The following is a 6,000-nucleotide window of genomic DNA, read 5'->3' on the forward strand; positions in this document are numbered from 1 at the left end:
TCCTACTACCTCCGGTAACGACGAGAAGAGAGAGAGAGAGAGAGAGAGAGAGAATAATAAGCAATATTTCTTTTCTTTTTAAAGTGTAAATTTCGTCTGGCGTCTCTGTGATAGAATAGAAGACTCTTCTGCTATGTATGTTCTCTTCCGAGTCAATCCAATCGTTTGATGTTATCAAGTATTTGACTTCTTTCCATTGGTAATTCATCAACCTCAAGGCTTTTCATAGCTGCAAAAAGTCAGCTATGCAAGTTTGCGTGGTATGGAAAAAGTAGGCATATATCATGAAGCCTGATGACTTTCTTAATCCACCTCTTAAAATGATCTTACAGTTGAACTATCAGCTACATAATATCTTGATCTATATACGGAAGCAACCGAAAGAAGTCCCAAGTACTTCTAAGAGGAAAAGAAATACAATTATGTTTTGTTTTGTCTTTCAATTGGCTGTTAGACATTACAGATTTTGCTTTCATCCTTTGAAGAAAGAAACCAAATACCAGTTTAAACCCAAATATGATCCCTAAGTATGTATGAATTATCCCTCTCTCTCTCTCTCTCTCTCTCTCTCTCTCTAGGTAGGTAGTCAGGTAGAGAAAGAAATAAAGTCAGGTCAAATGCATACAGCCACACAACGCCTTTGTTAACTAATGAAAACACATACAGAACTCTCTCTCTCTCCGGGTCTATCCATTCGAAAAATGGGTTTTTACAATTTAGTTATATTTAATTTTTTTGATTTAATATATAAAATTAGGTACATATATTTTTTTATAGTTGACACATAATTTATTATAATAAAATATATACCAAAGTCTATTATTATAAATTAAAAAATTAAATATAATTAAATTGCAAAAAGCCCTTGCAAATATGCGATGTGGACCTTAGTAAGTTTCAAAAGGACTATTTTGTACTATGAATATAGGATAAACTATAACATATCTTAACTATAATTACGTGTAATGTGATCACACCTACCGGTAGGTATCACACTGATGACTCACTTAAGTTGTGAGAATAATAATTTTTATATTTTATATTTAATGCTTCTCTTATTTTTGAGCATATAATACTTTACAAAATTTAAAAAGTAAATTTAAATAAATAAAAGTTTTATATTTAAATAACAGATAAGCCTAGCAAGATTCAAACTAGAGTACTTTCTTTTGTTATAATATCGTGATACTTCACCGATTATTCTAAAATTTTAAATTGTTAAAATATACTAATTTTTATGTTTTAACATAAATTTTGCTAATATCCACATATGCTAGATTTCAAAAACCTAGTACAATTGTAATAACTAATGTGAATCACAATATAAAGCAATTTTCCCAATTGAATCAACTACATGGATCCAAACTTACATAGATACGACGGGATTTGCGCAGATGCAGAGATTTAATAAATACTTCGAAATGCAGGAGCCATGTTCTTTTGTACTGTTTCAGAAGACCTTGTATTCTAAATGAACAAAAATAAGCTGTTATTATTTCTCTTGCCCTCTCAACCACCTATATTGTATTTTAATCAGTATATGAGTCGGAGGTTGTGGTTGTTAATCTGTTGCTTTCATTTTCCTCATTACATAATTCGGCATGCCGGCAACTAATAAACAGTTTGTCGAGCATTTATTATTCATTCTCTTCCGCCATCTAATGCATAATCGACATTCTCCGGCATCTCATAAATTGTCAAATTCTTCTTTTTCAGCTTAATGATTCTTCAGAGTGTACTTTTTAAACCACTATTTCTCACATCCATGTTTGTTACTATCATAACAACGTTGATATTTCTCATTGATAATCTTATGCTTTTACCATAATCCCTGCGACTTCGTTTTTTTAAATTTATTTGTCACCTATTAAAATTTTTATTAAATTACGTTCTTTGGTTTTACTATAATTATTTTGAGTGATCTGAATACATCCTAAAGTTTTAGGCTAATTTAATTACCTAGATTTCTTTCTGAATTCAGAACTTCCACTGCAAAGCATCATTACCTCAACTGACTAAACATGTGACTGCAAATAGCGTGTATTAGGTATAGTGGTGATCATATGGCCCACCCGCCCATGCCCAGCTCAGCCAGATTCAAACTGGGTTAGGCCTAGCCTGAACTCGGTTTAGGTTCGGCTCTACTCGAGCTTAAATTGCCGATTGGCAGCACGGGCCAGCTTCTTGCTAGCCGGACCCAAAAGCTCAGCCCGAAAGCCCTACCCAAAACCCAGCCTAAGCAATACAACAAAAAACTTTATCACTTCACTTGGGTCCCCATTGTTAGTATATGCAGAAATCAAATTCAAACAAACACATCTAACATTCTCTTGATCATTCTATCGAACAGCACTGGGGCATCTTCAATCCGACAACTAGACTATAACTTAAGGTCAATCCATCTTAATATCTTGTTACACACAGAAATGCCATGTTAACTAATCTCATTCAAGCATTTTTTTTATTTCTTGAACTTTCTGTTAGGACTCAAAAAGATGGGGAGCAATCATGTGATAGATAGTACTTGTCGCAAGTAGTTGACATCTGAGGAACAGAGGCGGCATCAGAATATCAGATGCACAGCGAGGTGAGATCTCCAACACCATCTGCTTCATGCGCTCACTATGTTTCTATGGTATGTCTTCGGTCTGCTAAATTTGTACCTTTTAGAAAGGAAATCATATACTTCTGCAGGGAGTAAGCATTTTAAAAGTTTCCTTGAGTTTAACATCTGTTCAAATTGTCCTAGGCTCCTAGCATTAGAACTTCCTTTATTAATCTGAAACAGGCAGCAAATCTCTGTTTCACTCAAACCCAGCATCCGGGAATGGAGCTTTCCTTGTTCAAGAGACCGAATATCAATACGGGACTGGAGAAGAGCCCCATATTCCGAGGACGAAGTGGGTCGCTCTCTACCCTTAGAAGCTCTCACAAAATCAGGTCATGCATTAAACTCGGCTCAGCCGAATCAGCTCGCTCTCTCACAGGCTAATGAGTAATAACAGATTAGATTATTCTAGCTTAGCTCGGCCCGACCCACTAGACAGGCTGTGCCCAACCCGATTGGCCCGGCCAAACTCGGTTTGCCCGAAGATAGGTATCCACAAATTGATATCCTTAATGAATGTTGCACTTCGGTACACATTGGTAATTACATAAAGCAAACCCAAATTTTGTACGAGAAATTTGATTGACGCTTATTATACTAGACACAAATTATGCAATCCCAGTTACCAATGCAACTAAATATTAGCAAGTTAGTAACGGTAAATATAACAGTGAGTTAATTTTGAAATCACTGAGAAATAACTTGGCAATGGCCAGCAAATACTCAAAAAGAACCAAGACATTCACATACCTCAGGTCCGCAGCACCGACTAGGAGTAGGAAGTAGAAAGGCACTGCAAGCACGAAAATTACTTCCCAATTATCAGACAAAAAGAGAGAAGGAAAAGGTGATACGGGAAATCTCTTGGGTAAATTGTCTATCTATTTGTAGGATGGATGGAGAGGGGTAAGTAGCTTCCACACATATATCACAGGACAAGAACATCTACAAGTCCGGATATCAACACAAAAATAAACATAAGTCTTGCAATCAACTGAATGGCATGGTAATGAACCAAATCCAAATGTAGCTCATCTAGAATTTGCATTCTAAGGCAAAGTTAGGAATAACAAGTGAATAAAGCGGCAAATATTTATATGGAATTTTGGTATCCATCAAATTTCTCACTAGCACTATACTGATAGTGAAGAATGTGTGCAAGTCAAACACTCACCAAACTTAGATGCTGTAATCCCCCCATTAAGCATGCATTACAAAATTGTTCCAACGAGAAACATGCACAGTGAAGATAAATAACAAAGATCTTATAAAGATTTGTAGTGCAGGTTAGTTAGCATATATTGATAGTGACTTTAAATACAGACACAAAAACATATAAGAAACTAGTAATGACAAAGTACAGAAGCATATAAAGAAAATATTAAGCACTTGACTATTCGGAACTCCTTCCGGTAAGCATTTATTGTTAACACTGCACCAATCATTCTCATACAAGAAAAGTTGGCAATGAGGCATTCATGATTAAAAAAGGTAATACCTTACACCTAAGATGCTAAGCTATTTCGTAGAAGTTGCTGCAAATGAATATTTTTAAGAAACTGAAGATATTTCATATTCCTAGCTTTTGATGAGCATCGCCTAGATTTTGTTTGCTTACATTAATGACGACACTTTAAAGCTGCGATACCTTTAACCTAACCTAACTGACAAGAAAGAGGTGACACTAATTTATATGGTTCTTGTTTGCATAAGGTTAATGATGATCATCACAGACGCATAATAATTGGACTATAGTTCACTAAACCACTTGAAGCCTCAAACTCACATTATTATATAATTCAAAGGTCCAGCACAACTAATTAACCCATGATGCAAGCTTACTATTGAGATTTGCAGTTTTAAAAATCCATTAAAAAAATGTTGCCGTCAATTGATTTTTAAGTGTCTTCCAGCAATTATAGCAGATACAAATCTAGATAATAAGATTTGAAAGACTTTCTAATCCTATACGGATTATAGTAAAAAGATGAAGAGATTATATATCCTTTTATGCAAAAAAATACGCCAGACTGAGATAATTGCTAGAAACTAAAGGAGATGAGAAACCTAGAGATCATATAAAATACTAGAGAAGAAAAGTAGGGAAGAGAATATAAGGGGATAAAGAGCAAACAAGCAGAAAGTAGCATGTTTTCTTTTTTTTCCTACTCTCAGTCTCTAAACTCCCTCTTAAATATATTGCAATAAAATAAAGTAAAACAGAATTAACTACTGCCTAACAATATTACCTCTTCCCCTAAAAAGTGACCAGTATATCAAAAACACCTATCTTATTACTAAAGCTCCTGATCACCTTAAAGTTGGTCGGCAATAAGGATAGCCGATGCCACAAGCACAGCCCGTACCGGCCAGTCGCTATACTTGTCAACTGTGTCGCAAGGAAGAGAAAAAAAACTACTCACCTTCACTCTTCAACTTCAGTGGCGATAGAAAGTTGGACGACGAGATCGATGGCAAACAACTTCAGCGGCGATAGAAAAAAAGCCACATGCTGATACTCGCAGGCAAGGCCATCTTAGTCAGTAAAATTGTAAAATACTGCATATCTATCAAATCTTATTAACTATATAGGAGCTCAAACAGACAAATCCATTTACACCTATGTATATTAGAATATAGGCACATGCACATACATAAACAAAACAATTCACTAATAATTTGTGTCATTGATGCTTAATAACAACGGTTGTGTGACCAAACAAGCATACACACGCGTGCGAACGAATGCTACGTTTGTGTTAGTGAGGTTGATGCTTATTGAGAATGGGGCATGCAACAATTGCAATGGAAGATGTAAACCAGCAATCAATGGTAAATTATCAGGTGGTTCATTGACATATGGCAGAATAAGAATGATACTCATATACATTAGAATGCACATCCACTTACATACAACGCATTTCTACAAGAAAGCACATATTCTACAAGGAATCCACATCAAATGATGGTTCAACCGAAGTACCGTGACATTTGCATGTAAGGTAATATCCGATATGGAGGTCAAATTAATTATATTCCTTGTTGCTTGATTTTATAGAATATAAATAAAAAAACAAGGCATTTAGATACATGTGACCACAAAAGCATCAATTTTAAGTAACCAAATTCAAATGCCAATGAATAATTACTATAGACACCGGTGATCAGAACCAGATGGACGAAAACAGTGCTAATGCTGGCATAATGATAATACGATGTAACCTTCATTGCGAATCTGCATGTGGCATTCCTACTCCTTTTAAGTACAAACAGTATTAGGAAAGAACAGACATAATATTTGAACCATTGCACGTAGAGAACTTGCAAGAAGTATTCAGAAATTACATGGACAATTTCCCAGCTTGCTTTCCCCGGAAACGTCCAAAATCAAA

Source organism: Typha latifolia, chromosome 1 (assembly GCF_019914945.1).
Source record: "Typha latifolia isolate L0001 chromosome 1, TyphaL0001v2, whole genome shotgun sequence".
NCBI classification, from domain to species: Eukaryota; Viridiplantae; Streptophyta; class Magnoliopsida; order Poales; family Typhaceae; genus Typha; species Typha latifolia.